This window comes from Schistocerca gregaria, chromosome 9 (genome assembly GCF_023897955.1).
Source record: "Schistocerca gregaria isolate iqSchGreg1 chromosome 9, iqSchGreg1.2, whole genome shotgun sequence".
In the NCBI taxonomy this organism is placed as follows: Eukaryota; Metazoa; Arthropoda; class Insecta; order Orthoptera; family Acrididae; genus Schistocerca; species Schistocerca gregaria.
The window spans coordinates 137,866,040-137,887,090 of NC_064928.1; the positions used below are offsets into that span (position 1 = coordinate 137,866,040).

Sequence of the window (21,051 nt, forward strand, 5' to 3'; positions counted from 1 at the left end):
CATAGTCGTTCTGCCGCCCAGTTACGGCGGTGGCATCGGTTCCTTGCCACCCTCCAAGGCGACGTCCTTCCAATTCCCCAACACACCCGCCCTGAATCCAATACCACTCCCGATGTCGTCCTAGCCTCCCCCACCCTGCTTGGCCGCATAGCGGTGGACGTCCTTGATCCCATTGGCAGTGACCATCTCCCTGTCCTCCTCACTGTATCAGACGGTCGTCGCCCCCGTCCCGACCCGCGCCATGACCCTCCCCCGAAATATGTCCATGACTACTCCCGTGCCAACTGGAATGCCTACCGGGACTCCCTTGCTCTCCAGGTCGATAGCCACCCCCTCACCTACCACCAACCTGATGACGTTACCCGTGCTGCCTCCTTTCTCCAGCAGACCTTGTCTGAGGCCGTGGAGGCCCACGTCCCTACCATTGCCATCCATCCGCACCGCCCCACCTTACCCCCACAGGCCGTCCTTCTCCTGCGTGAATCCCGCCGGCTCTACCGTGCCTTCCTTCACACACGTGACCAGGACACACTACGACGCCACCGGCAACTACAGCGACACATCAGGAACTTACTCACGGCAAAGAAACGCCGGGACTGGCGACAGACATGCACCCGTCTTAATGCCACCTTACCTATCAACTCGTCCAAGTACTGGTCAGCCTTCCGCCGCCTTACCGGATCTAAACCCTCTCCCTACTACCCTCTCCTTCATGATGACCACCCCTTCCCTGATGCCCTTAGTAAGGCCAACCATTTCGCCTCCTACCTCTCCGATATCCTTACCATCCCTGACGATCCCCAGTTCGATTATTCCCTCTTTCCTGATGTCCGTGATCGAACTGATACCTCTGTCCCCCCGCTTGCTCCTGGCTTCCAGTACTTGGACAACATCACACACACAGAACTAAATACCCCAATCACCACTCAAGATATCATTGCTACACTTCGCCCTAAACGCAACACTGCTCCCGGTCACGATCGTGTTACTTACCGTCACCTCCGTGAAGCTCCTGCCTCCTTCCTCTCCACATTGGCCAGGCTCTACAATGTGGTCCTGTCCACCGGCTACTACCCCGACCTGTGGAAAACCTCCCGGATCCTGATGTTCCTCAAGCCCGACAAACCGCCTTCCGCTGTCTCCTCCTACCGTCCCATCAGCCTTACCTCGGTCTTCAGCAAGGTCCTGGAATCCATTCTTACCCGCCGCCTACACAAGCACCTTCACCAACACCGCCTCCTCCCCCCTACCCAATGTGGCTTTCGGCCGTCCTTCTCAGCCGATGACCTCCTCCTTCACCTCACTCACCTCCTCTCCGAACAACTCAATTCCCGTCGTTCCGCCATCTTCCTTTCCCTCGACCTCGAACGCGCATATGACCGTATGTGGCATTCCGGTCTCCTTTTCAAGCTCCAAACCTTTGCTCTTCCTCTCAACTATGTCCGTCTGGTCGCTTCCTTCCTTTCCCACCGTCCTTCCTATGTCACCATCCACAACACTGATTCCTACACCTTCTACCCCTCCGCCGGTGTGCCCCAAGGTTCCGTCCTTTCCCCTCTTCTCTACCTCCTTTACACGGCAGACATGCCTCCACCTGCACCTCCCCTACACCTTCTCCAGTACGCCGATGACACTGCCTTCCTTGCCCTCGCTCCCACCCTGCAACGCTCCCAGCGCCTTCTCCAATCCTATCTTGACCGGTTCACCACTTGGTGTAACCAGTGGTTGCTCAAGGTCAATCCTTCCAAGACCCAGGCGATCATTGTAGGCAAAACCACTCGTTCCTTCCGTCTCCTTGATTTCTATCTTACTATTTATGGCCGTCCCATCACCCTCACACCTACTCTCAAGTACCTTGGTGTCACCCTCGACCGTCGCCTCTCCTGGAACCCACATCTCCGGACGATCCAAGCCAAGGCACGCTCCCGCCTCCGCCTCCTTAAGCTCCTTTCTGGCCGTACATGGGGTCTGGACCCTTCCACCATCCTCTACACCTACAAGTCCCTCATCCGTCCTATCCTTTGCTATGCTCATCCCGCCTGGATCTCTGCCCCTCCTACCTTCTACAAGTCCATTCAGATCCTAGAACGCCATGCGCTCCGCCTCGCCTATCGCATCCGTCTCCCTTCCCCCACGCGGATCCTCTATGACCTGATTCCCTTCCCGCACCTCCTCCTTTTCCTCGAACGGTTACGGATCCTCTACACCTCCCGCAAGCTTGATCCTCCACACCCTCTTGTCTCTCCCATCCTCTCCCACCCCAACCCGCTGCCGCGCCTGCATTCCTATATCCCACCTGCTCTCCATCTTTACACCCTCCACACCCTCTCCCTCGGTGGCTTCCGTCAACTCCCCCTCCCTGATGATGCCCTCCTCCCCTCCATCTACCCCTCCTACCAACTTTGAGCCTTACCTTCCCTCTCCTCTCCTTTTCCTGTGGGCACCCTCTCTCCCTTCTCTCCCTCCCTCCCCTCCCCTTTCTCCTTGGGCTTCCACTCCCCCTACCCTCCCCCTTCTCCTCCATCCCTCTCCTCCACTGGCATCCTCCCCTCCCCCTCTCTCTCCTCTTCCCCACACCTTTTCCCCTTGGCAGGCCACGACTCTGCTGTCTTCCATCAGTTACTTTCATCGTCCTACGCCGAAGACCATCGCATGTGTTTGTGCCTCGACTCTCCTGCAGTGTGTTTGTGTTTCGTCGTTTGTGCTCCGCTGGTTCACGTGTGGCCATCTGCCATCTGCGTTTGTGCACCGTGTTTCTCCGCTTTTATCCATTGTGCTCCGCACGTGACCGACTCCGTTTTAACTCTGTTTTGTCTACTGTTTGTACCCCGCCGTCTTGATTGTTTTTATATCTCACTCATCTCTGTTCTGTGTATACTCTGAGGCCGAAGAGCGGCGTACTTGGTCCGCTGCCGGCCTACCTGTTTGTCACAGGTATTAAAATCACAATAAAGGAAAAAAAAAAAAAAAAAAAATCGAATCATGCCGTGAAATTGATTAATGTCGATGGGTGAAATATTTGTGTAACAGATTAGGCACCCTAGAAACACAATGAAATGAGATTTACAAATCCTCTCATGTATCTGGGTGAAGTTGTTGACATGAGTTTACCTTGCAGGAAAGTACAACTAGAAATCAGTCAGTAAATTGCTTCATAGCGCTGGGGACACGTGCTGCAGTCTTAAATATACAAGATACACGCTTATTCCACATTGCGCCAAACAACCTGCAAAACTATATATATATTTTGGACTCCTTTACTGTTGTTGTCCAAGAAGAGACATAGAAAGCTAACAGTATCCAAACCTGCCTGCTGTGTCATTGGCCCCAGCTAATATACTGCCTGACAAAAATTAAAATATCTGAATGTGTGCTAAATAGTATCTCGAGTCCAAGTGCCAACCATTCATAACAGATCCAAACAATAAGACATTTTCTATGGGTCCATTTCTACTATAGTAGGCAGCAAATATTGCTCTCCTTGCATATAGGAAGAGTCATATTCTCAAATGAAGAGAGGCAGAAAAAATGAGTCACCACAAGCCAACTGCTTCTGCTCTCAAAGAATGTAAGACTCCTGCTACAATTCTCACCTACACTTGCTCTACCACTGTGTTTTTCATTGCATTCTTTGATTTATATTCACAGATACAGTCACAAAATTTACCCCACAAGCATTGGTTCCCTCCCTTCAGTATTCCACATGCAATACATTCTCATAGCACACTGGACCCTCATTAAGCTCGCCATCCCATTTAAACTATCACACTGTATTATCTGTCACATTTCCACAGCAAATACACAGTTCAAGGAATACACCAAGAAATGCACTAATCACACTGTTCAAAAAGGAAATGCCATGGCTGCAGCCAACCAAATTCTACTGCGCAATCACTGTTATCACTGCATGAGGGAGATTTTCCACCAGTAGCCCTTAGATGAAACATGTAGGATAAATAAAGGTTCAACAAAACCTCAACATCAGGGACTGCATTAGCTACCATCCAAATAGCTACTAGCCCTTACCTTTCTTTCAATCCCTCTGCTCTGCACACTACAGAACATGTATGTATTCTCAAAATGAGGCAACCCCTTGCACAACATTACAGTTCTTCCTGTTTCATGTAACACACACCAGATAGGACACTGTCATCAATGTGAGTGCTCTTACTAGGCACTGTGCAGCCTAACACATCAATCATCTCAAGTCAACAAACTCATTGCCTAATATTATCAACAGCAGTTCCATGGTCATAAGTTCTAATTATCAAGGTGTACACACAGCAAGGATCAAACATGCATCTAATGATCAGGACACAAACACAAAATATAACACTGGCAGTGCTGTGAAAATGATTTAAGTACAACACCTGCCTCCCACACACTCACCAACTCTCACTGTACTGCCCTAGTCTCCTCCACTAAATTGTGACAGAAGTTTTGTCAAATCCTACATTTATAAGTAACCACTGCATGTGTGTACCACAAGTATGCTATGGAGCAAGAATTGCCGCTAGACAGAACCACATTTCAACTGTCCACATTGGCATCTTTATTCACACATAGCAGTTGCACAACATCTTACACTGAGGAGAATGTTTCTCACCAGCTCCCAAAGACATGTACACAATTCATCAGTGAACACAGACTGGTCTGTGTACATTGTCCCTAACAACCATCAGCCAAACACTTCCACAAGTGCACAATGACTTCACAGATAAACACAGCTTGAAGCATTGTTTCCATGAGACTTACACCCCCTCAGAGGCTTCCAAAAATTGCCATGGAGACGGTATTGCACGTCTCTCTGGCGGGGTATTGGTAAAAGTTTTCAACTAGCAATAATCGCACCTCAGTTATGCTTCATTGGTTACGATATTGCCACTGCGCAAAGATTAACTACCTAGCGCCTGGCACTGCTATTTATACCTGACGTTCGTTCCAAACACCTACAGGTACTTGCATCATTGCAACCCATCAGTATTACCTTACACTACTCTAGTTCCATTGGGGGAAACAAATACAGAAATATGCAGGAAACAAAACCAGTAAAACACATTTTATTGGAGGCAGACACTCTGTTCTTGCCTCCTTGTGTCTAATAGTTGCTTACACACCCGCTTACCGCCATCTTAAACGCTCTAAACTGCACAGTAGTTCTCTCCTTGGCCGTCAGGCGCGCTACTGCCCACTCGCCTAGCCCCACACAGACGAAAGTGGCACAACCTCAGTTAGCAAATACCGGCACACCCATTAAGACTCATCGTTAGATTTTATTATTTTGTGGCTGCTGGTTAGTACTAGACACCAAAAAAACTGCCAACTGCATTTACATTAACCATAACACTTCTCAGCAAAAGCTGTTTCACGCACTGTGCAGTAAAATGCTAGTTTTACTCGAATCATGCCGTGAAATTGATTAATGTCGATGGGTGAAATATTTGTGTAACAGATTAGGCACCCTAGAAACACAATGAAATGAGATTTACAAATCCTCTCATGTATCTGGGTGAAGTTGTTGACATGAGTTTACCTTGCAGGAAAGTACAACTAGAAATCAGTCAGTAAATTGCTTCATAGCGCTGGGGACACGTGCTGCAGTCTTAAATATACAAGATACACGCTTATTCCACATTGCGCCAAACAACCTGCAAAACTATATATATATTTTGGACTCCTTTACTGTTGTTGTCCAAGAAGAGACATAGAAAGCTAACAGTATCCAAACCTGCCTGCTGTGTCATTGGCCCCCGCTAATATACTGCCTGACAAAAATTAAAATATCTGAATGTGTGCTAAATAGTATCTCGAGTCCAAGTGCCAACCATTCATAACAGATCCAAACAATAAGACATTTTCTATGGGTCCATTTCTACTATAGTAGGCAGCAAATATTGCTCTCCTTGCATATAGGAAGAGTCATATTCTCAAATGAAGAGAGGCAGAAAAAATGAGTCACCACAAGCCAACTGCTTCTGCTCTCAAAGAATGTAAGACTCCTGCTACAATTCTCACCTACACTTGCTCTACCACTGTGTTTTTCATTGCATTCTTTGATTTATATTCACAGATACAGTCACAAAATTTACCCCACAAGCATTGGTTCCCTCCCTTCAGTATTCCACATGCAATACATTCTCATAGCACACTGGACCCTCATTAAGCTCGCCATCCCATTTAAACTATCACACTGTATTATCTGTCACATTTCCACAGCAAATACACAGTTCAAGGAATACACCAAGAAATGCACTAATCACACTGTTCAAAAAGGAAATGCCATGGCTGCAGCCAACCAAATTCTACTGCGCAATCACTGTTATCACTGCATGAGGGAGATTTTCCACCAGTAGCCCTTAGATGAAACATGTAGGATAAATAAAGGTTCAACAAAACCTCAACATCAGGGACTGCATTAGCTACCATCCAAATAGCTACTAGCCCTTACCTTTCTTTCAATCGCTCTGCTCTGCACACTACAGAACATGTATGTATTCTCAAAATGAGGCAACCCCTTGCACAACATTACAGTTCTTCCTGTTTCATGTAACACACACCAGATAGGACACTGTCATCAATGTGAGTGCTCTTACTAGGCACTGTGCAGCCTAACACATCAATCATCTCAAGTCAACAAACTCATTGCCTAATATTATCAACAGCAGTTCCATGGTCATAAGTTCTAATTATCAAGGTGTACACACAGCAAGGATCAAACATGCATCTAATGATCAGGACACAAACACAAAATATAACACTGGCAGTGCTGTGAAAATGATTTAAGTACAACACCTGCCCACCAACTCTCACTGTACTGCCCTAGTCTCCTCCACTAAATTGTGACAGAAGTTTTGTCAAATCCTACATTTATCAGTAACCACTGCATGTGTGTACCACAAGTATGCTATGGAGCAAGAATTGCCGCTAGACAGAACCACATTTCAACTGTCCACATTGGCATCTTTATTCACACATAGCAGTTGCACAACATCTTACACTGAGGAGAATGTTTCTCACCAGCTCCCAAAGACATGTACACAATTCATCAGTGAACACAGACTGGTCTGTGTACATTGTCCCTAACAACCATCAGCCAAACACTTCCACAAGTGCACAATGACTTCACAGATAAACACAGCTTGAAGCATTGTTTCCATGAGACTTACACCCCCTCAGAGGCTTCCAAAAATTGCCATGGAGACGGTATTGCACGTCTCTCTGGCGGGGTATTGGTAAAAGTTTTCAACTAGCAATAATCGCACCTCAGTTATGCTTCATTGGTTACGATATTGCCACTGCGCAAAGATTAACTACCTAGCGCCTGGCACTGCTATTTATACCTGACGTTCGTTCCAAACACCCACAGGTACTTGCATCATTGCAACCCATCAGTATTACCTTACACTACTCTAGTTCCATTGGGGGAAACAAATACAGAAATATGCAGGAAACAAAACCAGTAAAACACATTTTATTGGAGGCAGACACTCTGTTCTTGCCTCCTTGTGTCTAATAGTTGCTTACACACCCGCTTACCACCATCTTAAACGCTCTAAACTGCACAGTAGTTCTCTCCTTGGCCGTCAGGCGCGCTACTGCCCACTCGCCTAGCCCCACACAGACGAAAGTGGCACAACCTCAGTTAGCAAATACCGGCACACCCATTAAGACTCATCGTTAGATTTTATTATTTTGTGGCTGCTGGTTAGTACTAGACACCAAAAAAACTGCCAACTGCATTTACATTAACCATAACACTTCTCAGCAAAAGCTGTTTCACGCACTGTGCAGTAAAATGCTAGTTTTACTCGAATGATGCCGTGAAATTGATTAATGTCGATGGGTGAAATATTTGTGTAACAGATTAGGCACCCTAGAAACACAATGAAATGAGATTTACAAATCCTCTCATGTATCTGGGTGAAGTTGTTGACATGAGTTTACCTTGCAGGAAAGTACAACTAGAAATCAGTCAGTAAATTGCTTCATAGCGCTGGGGACACGTGCTGCAGTCTTAAATATACAAGATACACGCTTATTCCACATTGCGCCAAACAACCTGCAAAACTATATATATATTTTGGACTCCTTTACTGTTGTTGTCCAAGAAGAGACATAGAAAGCTAACAGTATCCAAACCTGCCTGCTGTGTCATTGGCCCCAGCTAATATACTGCCTGACAAAAATTAAAATATCTGAATGTGTGCTAAATAGTATCTCGAGTCCAAGTGCCAACCATTCATAACAGATCCAAACAATAAGACATTTTCTATGGGTCCATTTCTACTATAGTAGGCAGCAAATATTGCTCTCCTTGCATATAGGAAGAGTCATATTCTCAAATGAAGAGAGGCAGAAAAAATGAGTCACCACAAGCCAACTGCTTCTGCTCTCAAAGAATGTAAGACTCCTGCTACAATTCTCACCTACACTTGCTCTACCACTGTGTTTTTCATTGCATTCTTTGATTTATATTCACAGATACAGTCACAAAATTTACCCCACAAGCATTGGTTCCCTCCCTTCAGTATTCCACATGCAATACATTCTCATAGCACACTGGACCCTCATTAAGCTCGCCATCCCATTTAAACTATCACACTGTATTATCTGTCACATTTCCACAGCAAATACACAGTTCAAGGAATACACCAAGAAATGCACTAATCACACTGTTCAAAAAGGAAATGCCATGGCTGCAGCCAACCAAATTCTACTGCGCAATCACTGTTATCACTGCATGAGGGAGATTTTCCACCAGTAGCCCTTAGATGAAACATGTAGGATAAATAAAGGTTCAACAAAACCTCAACATCAGGGACTGCATTAGCTACCATCCAAATAGCTACTAGCCCTTACCTTTCTTTCAATCCCTCTGCTCTGCACACTACAGAACATGTATGTATTCTCAAAATGAGGCAACCCCTTGCACAACATTACAGTTCTTCCTGTTTCATGTAACACACACCAGATAGGACACTGTCATCAATGTGAGTGCTCTTACTAGGCACTGTGCAGCCTAACACATCAATCATCTCAAGTCAACAACAAACTCATTGCCTAATATTATCAACAGCAGTTCCATGGTCATAAGTTCTAATTATCAAGGTGTACACACAGCAAGGATCAAACATGCATCTAATGATCAGGACACAAACACAAAATATAACACTGGCAGTGCTGTGAAAATGATTTAAGTACAACACCTGCCTCCCACACACTCACCAACTCTCACTGTACTGCCCTAGTCTCCTCCACTAAATTGTGACAGAAGTTTTGTCAAATCCTACATTTATCAGTAACCACTGCATGTGTGTACCACAAGTATGCTATGGAGCAAGAATTGCCGCTAGACAGAACCACATTTCAACTGTCCACATTGGCATCTTTATTCACACATAGCAGTTGCACAACATCTTACACTGAGGAGAATGTTTCTCACCAGCTCCCAAAGACATGTACACAATTCATCAGTGAACACAGACTGGTCTGTGTACATTGTCCCTAACAACCATCAGCCAAACACTTCCACGAGTGCACAATGACTTCGCAGATAAACACAGCTTGAAGCATTGTTTCCATGAGACTTACACCCCCTCAGAGGCTTCCAAAAATTGCCATAGAGACGGTATTGCACGTCTCTCTGGCGGGGTATTGGTAAAAGTTTTCAACTAGCAATAATCGCACCTCAGTTATGCTTCATTGGTTACGATATTGCCACTGCGCAAAGATTAACTACCTAGCGCCTGGCACTGCTATTTATACCTGACGTTCGTTCCAAACACCCACAGGTACTTGCATCATTGCAACCCATCAGTATTACCTTACACTACTCTAGTTCCATTGGGGGAAACAAATACAGAAATATGCAGGAAACAAAACCAGTAAAACACATTTTATTGGAGGCAGACACTCTGTTTCTTGCCTCCTTGTGTCTAATAGTTGCTTACACACCCGCTTACCGCAATCTTAAACGCTCTAAACTGCACAGTAGTTCTCTCCTTGGCCGTCAGGCGCGCTACTGCCCACTCGCCTAGCCCCACACAGACGAAAGTGGCACAACCTCAGTTAGCAAATACCGGCACACCCATTAAGACTCATCGTTAGATTTTATTATTTTGTGGCTGCTGGTTAGTACTAGACACCAAAAAAACTGCCAACTGCATTTACATTAACCATAACACTTCTCAGCAAAAGCTGTTTCACGCACTGTGCAGTAAAATGCTAGTTTTACTCGAATCATGCCGTGAAATTGATTAATGTCGATGGGTGAAATATTTGTGTAACAGATTAGGCACCCTAGAAACACAATGAAATGAGATTTACAAATCCTCTCATGTATCTGGGTGAAGTTGTTGACATGAGTTTACCTTGCAGGAAAGTACAACTAGAAATCAGTCAGTAAATTGCTTCATAGCGCTGGGGACACGTGCTGCAGTCTTAAATATACAAGATACACGCTTATTCCACATTGCGCCAAACAACCTGCAAAACTATATATATATTTTGGACTCCTTTACTGTTGTTGTCCAAGAAGAGACATAGAAAGCTAACAGTATCCAAACCTGCCTGCTGTGTCATTGGCCCCAGCTAATATACTGCCTGACAAAAATTAAAATATCTGAATGTGTGCTAAATAGTATCTCGAGTCCAAGTGCCAACCATTCATAACAGATCCAAACAATAAGACATTTTCTATGGGTCCATTTCTACTATAGTAGGCAGCAAATATTGCTCTCCTTGCATATAGGAAGAGTCATATTCTCAAATGAAGAGAGGCAGAAAAAATGAGTCACCACAAGCCAACTGCTTCTGCTCTCAAAGAATGTAAGACTCCTGCTACAATTCTCACCTACACTTGCTCTACCACTGTGTTTTTCATTGCATTCTTTGATTTATATTCACAGATACAGTCACAAAATTTACCCCACAAGCATTGGTTCCCTCCCTTCAGTATTCCACATGCAATACATTCTCATAGCACACTGGACCCTCATTAAGCTCGCCATCCCATTTAAACTATCACACTGTATTATCTGTCACATTTCCACAGCAAATACACAGTTCAAGGAATACACCAAGAAATGCACTAATCACACTGTTCAAAAAGGAAATGCCATGGCTGCAGCCAACCAAATTCTACTGCGCAATCACTGTTATCACTGCATGAGGGAGATTTTCCACCAGTAGCCCTTAGATGAAACATGTAGGATAAATAAAGGTTCAACAAAACCTCAACATCAGGGACTGCATTAGCTACCATCCAAATAGCTACTAGCCCTTACCTTTCTTTCAATCCCTCTGCTCTGCACACTACAGAACATGTATGTATTCTCAAAATGAGGCAACCCCTTGCACAACATTACAGTTCTTCCTGTTTCATGTAACACACACCAGATAGGACACTGTCATCAATGTGAGTGCTCTTACTAGGCACTGTGCAGCCTAACACATCAATCATCTCAAGTCAACAAACTCATTGCCTAATATTATCAACAGCAGTTCCATGGTCATAAGTTCTAATTATCAAGGTGTACACACAGCAAGGGTCAAACATGCATCTAATGATCAGGACACAAACACAAAATATAACACTGGCAGTGCTGTGAAAATGATTTAAGTACAACACCTGCCTCCCACACACTCACCAACTCTCACTGTACTGCCCTAGTCTCCTCCACTAAATTGTGACAGAAGTTTTGTCAAATCCTACATTTATCAGTAACCACTGCATGTGTGTACCACAAGTATGCTATGGAGCAAGAATTGCCGCTAGACAGAACCACATTTCAACTGTCCACATTGGCATCTTTATTCACACATAGCAGTTGCACAACATCTTACACTGAGGAGAATGTTTCTCACCAGCTCCCAAAGACATGTACACAATTCATCAGTGAACACAGACTGGTCTGTGTACATTGTCCCTAACAACCATCAGCCAAACACTTCCACAAGTGCACAATGACTTCACAGATAAACACAGCTTGAAGCATTGTTTCCATGAGACTTACACCCCCTCAGAGGCTTCCAAAAATTGCCATAGAGACGGTATTGCACGTCTCTCTGGCGGGGTATTGGTAAAAGTTTTCAACTAGCAATAATCGCACCTCAGTTATGCTTCATTGGTTACGATATTGCCACTGCGCAAAGATTAACTACCTAGCGCCTGGCACTGCTATTTATACCTGACGTTCGTTCCAAACACCTACAGGTACTTGCATCATTGCAACCCATCAGTATTACCTTACACTACTCTAGTTCCATTGGGGGAAACAAATACAGAAATATGCAGGAAACAAAACCAGTAAAACACATTTTATTGGAGGCAGACACTCTGTTCTTGCCTCCTTGTGTCTAATAGTTGCTTACACACCCGCTTACCGCCATCTTAAACGCTCTAAACTGCACAGTAGTTCTCTCCTTGGCCGTCAGGCGCGCTACTGCCCACTCGCCTAGCCCCACACAGACGAAAGTGGCACAACCTCAGTTAGCAAATACCGGCACACCCATTAAGACTCATCGTTAGATTTTATTATTTTGTGGCTGCTGGTTAGTACTAGACACCAAAAAAACTGCCAACTGCATTTACATTAACCATAACACTTCTCAGCAAAAGCTGTTTCACGCACTGTGCAGTAAAATGCTAGTTTTACTCGAATCATGCCGTCAGATTTCATTCTTCGGCGGACCTCGGAAGAGTTCCGCCCTTCGATACCTTGCAGAGTACTGCTACGTATCGAAGTGTTAGGGCTTCGCAGAAGTCGCAGTCGCAGTCGCAGTCGCAGTCGCAGTCGCAGTTCCGGAACCGCCAGCAGCGGCGGCAGCAGCAGCAGCAGTTTCCAGTGCCGCCAGTTTTGCAGTAGCAGTCGTCGCCGGACCCAGCCGCAGCTTCCGGACCCAGCCGCCGCCGCCGCCGCCGCCGCCGCAGCTTCCGGCCCCCGCCGCCGCCGCCGCCGCCGCCGCCGCCGCAGCTTCCGGCCCCCGCCGCCGCCGCCGCCGCCGCCGCCGCCAGGACCCAGTGCTTCGTCTTCCTCTCCTGCTTTCGTTGTCGTCGCTATTCTCGTCTTCGTCTTTGCCTTCATCCTTTCGCTCCTCGACGTCTCTCATCTGTCATCTGTAATCTGTTCCTGACTTTGTCCCTTGTCTGTCCCCATTCTTCTTTTCTGTGTTTCCAGTTTTCCTTACTGCCATCATGACCACCCCCACCACCACCGCCACTACCACCGCCATCGTCTATACGACGCCCTCCCTCGCTGCCACTACTCTTACTTGGTGTGCTCAGTCGCCCCCGTCCTACTATATCCCGCCCCTCCTCACCCTTCCCACCCCAGCTCCCTTTGTCGCCCCATCCCCTGCTCCTTCTCCCCAAGCCTCCACACACGACCCCTTTCCCCCACTCCCCCACACCACTCATGCGGCCCCTGCCAGGGTTGTGTCTCGTCGGGCTACGACCCATGCCGCACCATCGCCGGCGCCAGCACCACCACCTGCAGCAGCGCCACAACCAGCAGCAGCACCAACAGCAGCACCAACAGCAGCACCAGCACCAGCACCGACACCGGGACCTGCCGCTTCCCGTCATCTCCCCGTCACTCCTGTGCCCCACACCTCCTCCCATCCTGTCCCCGCTGTTAAGCGTCCCAGTGGCACCCCCGCCTCCTCTGCACCCAAGAAGTCCCAGCATCTTCCCCCTCCCCCACCCCTAGATGCCATGGATGTCTCCCCTCCAGCCCCCTCTACTTCCTCTTCTAACTCCCCCTCCTACAGGTATCTCCTCTCCCGTCCTGATCCCTCTCTCCTGGAGGCCCGCAACCTGACCTTGCTCCTCCGCCAATACTTCCCTGCAGCCCCCATCTCCCTTCTTACCCCCCGTAGGGACTCTGTCTTGATCACCTCCCCAAGCCCTACCCTACACTCCGACATCCTCTCCCGAATTCCTCTCACCCGATTTGGACCTAATGCCTCCCTTGCCCCTGCTCCTTCCCCTTCCTCCCCCCGTCAACCCCAACCCCCACGTCGCCCGCCGACCCTCACCGCCGTGATCACTCGGCTTAGCCCGACGATCACGGAGGAAGAGGTGCTGGCGGAGTTGAAGGCCCACCCGTACCTGGAGGTGCGAGCTGTTCGCCGCATTTTCAACTCTGCGGGCCCCACTCGCCTTATGCGAGTTTTCTCCGAACACGCTCCCTCCATCGACCATCTCCTTAAGGAGGGTGCCCTCCTCTTCCACCGCCGGTATAAGGTTGACCCCTCCCGCTCCCCACCACAATCCATTCGCTGCCAGAGGTGTCTGCGTTATAACGCACACCCAACATCAGAGTGCCGCGAGGCCCCAGTCTGCCCGCATTGTAAGCAAGCGCACTTCCTCCGGCAGTGCCCCAACCTTCAGTCTCCTCCCTCCTGCAATACCTGCAACCTCCAACACCCTACCTACTCCCAGAAATGCAAGGCTCGACCTCCTCCATCCGCTCCTGAACTCACTGTTCCTCTCCGCCCTTTGGATGACCCCACCCCTCCTGGCAATTCCCTCCGTCCTCCCCCCACCGCAGAGGACATCATCAGGTTCGTCACAATAGTGCTCCAGAACGTCCATCCCTTTCAGCGTCCCCACACCCTCCACCAGATCTCCCTCGCTGCCCGTTCCGTGTTCCACCTCAACACCTACGCCACCTATTCCCACAACCAGGCCCATTTCACCTTCTCCCGTCTCGACACCCTCGTTTAACTTCCCATTATGGCACGACAGCACCGTATCCTGTTCAATAACATCCGCTCCCTTCCCACCAACAAGCACCTCCTTATGCATACCCTTACGACCCACCGTGTGGATGCCTTCCTTCTGAACGAAACCTTTCTTCAGCCCCACCACACCGTCCACACCTCGCCCTACCTCCTTCACCGGTCTGACAATCCACTCCAGATAGCGCGTGGCGGAGTTGCCATTGGCCACCACCGCCAGATCCCTGTCCGGCTCCAACCCCTCCTTCCTGACCCCACAGAACACTTGATCCTTAGTCTCTTCTTCCCCGGCCTTACCCTTACCTGTGCCACCATCTATGTCCGCCCCGCTGCACCTATTCCTTTCGACTTCCTTTCCCACATCGACCGTACCTTCTCCTCCTACGTGATCGCCGCCGACCTTAACATCCATAGTCGTTCTGCCGCCCAGTTACGGCGGTGGCATCGGTTCCTTGCCACCCTCCAAGGCGACGTCCTTCCAATTCCCCAACACACCCGCCCTGAATCCAATACCACTCCCGATGTCGTCCTAGCCTCCCCCACCCTGCTTGGCCGCATAGCGGTGGACGTCCTTGATCCCATTGGCAGTGACCATCTCCCTGTCCTCCTCACTGTATCAGACGGTCGTCGCCCCCGTCCCGACCCGCGCCATGACCCTCCCCCGAAATATGTCCATGACTACTCCCGTGCCAACTGGAATGCCTACCGGGACTCCCTTGCTCTCCAGGTCGATAGCCACCCCCTCACCTACCACCAACCTGATGACGTTACCCGTGCTGCCTCCTTTCTCCAGCAGACCTTGTCTGAGGCCGTGGAGGCCCACGTCCCTACCATTGCCATCCATCCGCACCGCCCCACCTTACCCCCACAGGCCGTCCTTCTCCTGCGTGAATCCCGCCGGCTCTACCGTGCCTTCCTTCACACACGTGACCAGGACACACTACGACGCCACCGGCAACTACAGCGACACATCAGGAACTTACTCACGGCAAAGAAACGCCGGGACTGGCGACAGACATGCACCCGTCTTAATGCCACCTTACCTATCAACTCGTCCAAGTACTGGTCAGCCTTCCGCCGCCTTACCGGATCTAAACCCTCTCCCTACTACCCTCTCCTTCATGATGACCACCCCTTCCCTGATGCCCTTAGTAAGGCCAACCATTTCGCCTCCTACCTCTCCGATATCCTTACCATCCCTGACGATCCCCAGTTCGATTATTCCCTCTTTCCTGATGTCCGTGATCGAACTGATACCTCTGTCCCCCCGCTTGCTCCTGGCTTCCAGTACTTGGACAACATCACACACACAGAACTAAATACCCCAATCACCACTCAAGATATCATTGCTACACTTCGCCCTAAACGCAACACTGCTCCCGGTCACGATCGTGTTACTTACCGTCACCTCCGTGAAGCTCCTGCCTCCTTCCTCTCCACATTGGCCAGGCTCTACAATGTGGTCCTGTCCACCGGCTACTACCCCGACCTGTGGAAAACCTCCCGGATCCTGATGTTCCTCAAGCCCGACAAACCGCCTTCCGCTGTCTCCTCCTACCGTCCCATCAGCCTTACCTCGGTCTTCAGCAAGGTCCTGGAATCCATTCTTACCCGCCGCCTACACAAGCACCTTCACCAACACCGCCTCCTCCCCCCTACCCAATGTGGCTTTCGGCCGTCCTTCTCAGCCGATGACCTCCTCCTTCACCTCACTCACCTCCTCTCCGAACAACTCAATTCCCGTCGTTCCGCCATCTTCCTTTCCCTCGACCTCGAACGCGCATATGACCGTGTGTGGCATTCCGGTCTCCTTTTCAAGCTCCAAACCTTTGCTCTTCCTCTCAACTATGTCCGTCTGGTCGCTTCCTTCCTTTCCCACCGTCCTTCCTATGTCACCATCCACAACACTGATTCCTACACCTTCTACCCCTCCGCCGGTGTGCCCCAAGGTTCCGTCCTTTCCCCTCTTCTCTACCTCCTTTACACGGCAGACATGCCTCCACCTGCACCTCCCCTACACCTTCTCCAGTACGCCGATGACACTGCCTTCCTTGCCCTCGCTCCCACCCTGCAACGCTCCCAGCACCTTCTCCAATCCTATCTTGACCGGTTCACCACTTGGTGTAACCAGTGGTTGCTCAAGGTCAATCCTTCCAAGACCCAGGCGATCATTGTAGGCAAAACCACTCGTTCCTTCCGTCTCCTTGATTTCTATCTTACTATTTATGGCCGTCCCATCACCCTCACACCTACTCTCAAGTACCTTGGTGTCACCCTCGACCGTCGCCTCTCCTGGAACCCACATCTCCGGACGATCCAAGCCAAGGCACGCTCCCGCCTCCGCCTCCTTAAGCTCCTTTCTGGCCGTACATGGGGTCTGGACCCTTCCACCATCCTCTACACCTACAAGTCCCTCATCCGTCCTATCCTTTGCTATGCTCATCCCGCCTGGATCTCTGCCCCTCCTACCTTCTACAAGTCCATTCAGATCCTAGAACGCCATGCGCTCCGCCTCGCCTATCGCATCCGTCTCCCTTCCCCCACGCGGATCCTCTATGACCTGATTCCCTTCCCGCACCTCCTCCTTTTCCTCGAACGGTTACGGATCCTCTACACCTCCCGCAAGCTTGATCCTCCACACCCTCTTGTCTCTCCCATCCTCTCCCACCCCAACCCGCTGCCGCGCCTGCATTCCTATATCCCCCCTGCTCTCCATCTTTACACCCTCCACACCCTCTCCCTCGGTGGCTTCCGTCAACTCCCCCTCCCTGATGATGCCCTCCTCCCCTCCATCTACCCCTCCTACCAACTTTGAGCCTTACCTTCCCTCTCCTCTCCTTTTCCTGTGGGCACCCTCTCTCCCTTCTCTCCCTCCCTCCCCTCCCCTTTCTCCTTGGGCTTCCACTCCCCCTACCCTCCCCCTTCTCCTCCATCCCTCTCCTCCACTGGCATCTTCCCCTCCCCCTCTCTCTCCTCTTCCCCACACCTTTTCCCCTTGGCAGGCCACGACTCTGCTGTCTTCCATCAATTACTTTCATCGTCCTACGCCGAAGACCATCGCATGTGTTTGTGCCTCGACTCTCCTGCAGTGTGTTTGTGTTTCGTCGTTTGTGCTCCGCTGGTTCACGTGTGGCCATCTGCCATCTGCGTTTGTGCACCGTGTTTCTCCGCTTTTATCCATTGTGCTACGCACGTGACCGACTCCGTTTTAACTCTGTTTTGTCTACTGTTTGTACCCCGCCGTCTTGATTGTTTTTATATCTCACTCATCTCTGTTCTGTGTATACTCTGAGGCCGAAGAGCGGCATACTTGGTCCGCTGCCGGCCTACCTGTTTGTCACAGGTATTAAAATCACAATAAAGGAAAAAAAAAAAAAAGAATCATGCCGTGAAATTGATTAATGTCGATGGGTGAAATATTTGTGTAACAGATTAGGCACCCTAGAAACACAATGAAATGAGATTTACAAATCCTCTCATGTATCTGGGTGAAGTTGTTGACATGAGTTTACCTTGCACGAAAGTACAACTAGAAATCAGTCAGTAAATTGCTTCATAGCGCTGGGGACACGTGCTGCAGTCTTAAATATACAAGATACACGCTTATTCCACATTGCGCCAAACAACCTGCAAAACTATATATATATTTTGGACTCCTTTACTGTTGTTGTCCAAGAAGAGACATAGAAAGCTAACAGTATCCAAACCTGCCTGCTGTGTCATTGGCCCCAGCTAATATACTGCCTGACAAAAATTAAAATATCTGAATGTGTGCTAAATAGTATCTCGAGTCCAAGTGCCAACCATTCATAACAGATCCAAACAATAAGACATTTTCTATGGGTCCATTTCTACTATAGTAGGCAGCAAATATTGCTCTCCTTGCATATAGGAAGAGTCATATTCTCAAGTGAAGAGAGGCAGAAAAAATGAGTCACCACAAGCCAACTGCTTCTGCTCTCAAAGAATGTAAGACTCCTGCCACAATTCTCACCTACACTTGCTCTACCACTGTGTTTTTCATTGCATTCTTTGATTTATATTCACAGATACAGTCACAAAATTTACCCCACAAGCATTGGTTCCCTCCCTTCAGTATTCCACATGCAATACATTCTCATAGCACACTGGACCCTCATTAAGCTCGCCATCCCATTTAAACTATCACACTGTATTATCTGTCACATTTCCACAGCAAATACACAGTTCAAGGAATACACCAAGAAATGCACTAATCACACTGTTCAAAAAGGAAATGCCATGGCTGCAGCCAACCAAATTCTACTGCACAATCACTGTTATCACTGCATGAGGGAGATTTTCCACCAGTAGCCCTTAGATGAAACATGTAGGATAAATAAAGGTTCAACAAAACCTCAACATCAGGGACTGCATTAGCTACCATCCAAATAGCTACTAGCCCTTACCTTTCTTTCAATCCCTCTGCTCTGCACACTACAGAACATGTATGTATTCTCAAAATGAGGCAACCCCTTGCACAACATTACAGTTCTTCCTGTTTCATGTAACACACACCAGATAGGACACTGTCATCAATGTGAGTGCTCTTACTAGGCACTGTGCAGCCTAACACATCAATCATCTCAAGTCAACAAACTCATTGCCTAATATTATCAACAGCAGTTCCATGGTCATAAGTTCTAATTATCAAGGTGTACACACAGCAAGGGTCAAACATGCATCTAATGATCAGGACACAAACACAAAATATAACACTGGCAGTGCTGTGAAAATGATTTAAGTACAACACCTGCCTCCCACACACTCACCAACTCTCACTGTACTGCCCTAGTCTCCTCCACTAAATTGTGACAGAAGTTTTGTCAAATCCTACATTTATCAGTAACCACTGCATGTGTGTACCACAAGTATGCTATGGAGCAAGAATTGCCGCTAGACAGAACCACATTTCAACTGTCCACATTGGCATCTTTATTCACACATAGCAGTTGCACAACATCTTACACTGAGGAGAATGTTTCTCACCAGCTCCCAAAGACATGTACACAATTCATCAGTGAACACAGACTGGTCTGTGTACATTGTCCCTAACAACCATCAGCCAAACACTTCCACAAGTGCACAATGACTTCACAGATAAACACAGCTTGAAGCATTGTTTCCATGAGACTTACACCCCCTCAGAGGCTTCCAAAAATTGCCATAGAGACGGTATTGCACGTCTCTCTGGCGGGGTATTGGTAAAAGTTTTCAACTAGCAATAATCGCACCTCAGTTATGCTTCATTGGTTACGATATTGCCACTGCGCAAAGATTAACTACCTAGCGCCTGGCACTGCTATTTATACCTGACGTTCGTTCCAAACACCTACAGGTACTTGCATCATTGCAACCCATCAGTATTACCTTACACTGCTCTAGTTCCATTGGGGGAAACAAATACAGAAATATGCAGGAAACAAAACCAGTAAAACACATTTTATTGGAGGCAGACACTCTGTTCTTGCCTCCTTGTGTCTAATAGTTGCTTACACACCCGCTTACCGCCATCTTAAACGCTCTAAACTGCACAGTAGTTCTCTCCTTGGCCGTCAGGCGCGCTACTGCCCACTCGCCTAGCCCCACACAGACGAAAGTGGCACAACCTCAGTTAGCGAATACCGGCACACCCATTAAGACTCATCGTTAGATTTTATTATTTTGTGGCTGCTGGTTAGTACTAGACACCAAAAAAACTGCCAACTGCATTTACATTAACCATAACACTTCTCAGCAAAAGCTGTTTCACGCACTGTGCAGTAAAATGCTAGTTTTACTCGAATGATGCCGTGAAATTGATTAATGTCGATGGGTGAAATATTTGTGTAACAGATTAGGCACCCTAGAAACACAATGAAATGAGATTTACAAATCCTCTCATGTATCTGGGTGAAGTTGTTGACATGAGTTTACCTTGCAGGAAAGTACAACTAGAAATCAGTCAGTAAATTGCTTCATAGCGCTGGGGACACGTGCTGCAGTCTTAAATATACAAGATACACGCTTATTCCACATTGCGCCAAACAACCTGCAAAACTATATATATATTTTGGACTCCTTTACTGTTGTTGTCCAAGAAGAGACATAGAAAGCTAACAGTATCCAAACCTGCCTGCTGTGTCATTGGCCCCAGCTAATATACTGCCTGACAAAAATTAAAATATCTGAATGTGTGCTAAATAGTATCTCGAGTCCAAGTGCCAACCATTCATAACAGATCCAAACAATAAGACATTTTCTATGGGTCCATTTCTACTATAGTAGGCAGCAAATATTGCTCTCCTTGCA

The 21,051-nt window shown here is 48.0% G+C and overlaps 5 non-coding genes across 5 annotated transcripts; all 5 read right to left on the minus strand.

The window, feature by feature from the left end:
- Positions 1 to 4,756: 4,756 nt before the first annotated feature.
- LOC126292435 (U4 spliceosomal RNA) lies at positions 4,757 to 4,896 on the minus strand. Its single transcript, XR_007552170.1, has one exon. It is a non-coding gene; the product is annotated as a U4 spliceosomal RNA (small nuclear RNA).
- Positions 4,897 to 7,167: 2,271 nt separating this feature from the next.
- Positions 7,168 to 7,307, minus strand: LOC126292436 (U4 spliceosomal RNA). The gene has a single exon (XR_007552171.1). It is a non-coding gene; the product is annotated as a U4 spliceosomal RNA (small nuclear RNA).
- Positions 7,308 to 9,592: 2,285 nt separating this feature from the next.
- LOC126292426 (U4 spliceosomal RNA) lies at positions 9,593 to 9,732 on the minus strand. Its single transcript, XR_007552162.1, has one exon. It is a non-coding gene; the product is annotated as a U4 spliceosomal RNA (small nuclear RNA).
- A 2,283-nt stretch (positions 9,733 to 12,015) lies between these two features.
- Positions 12,016 to 12,155, minus strand: LOC126292427 (U4 spliceosomal RNA). The gene has a single exon (XR_007552163.1). It is a non-coding gene; the product is annotated as a U4 spliceosomal RNA (small nuclear RNA).
- Positions 12,156 to 19,899: 7,744 nt separating this feature from the next.
- Positions 19,900 to 20,039, minus strand: LOC126292428 (U4 spliceosomal RNA). Its single transcript, XR_007552164.1, has one exon. It is a non-coding gene; the product is annotated as a U4 spliceosomal RNA (small nuclear RNA).
- Positions 20,040 to 21,051: the final 1,012 nt, after the last annotated feature.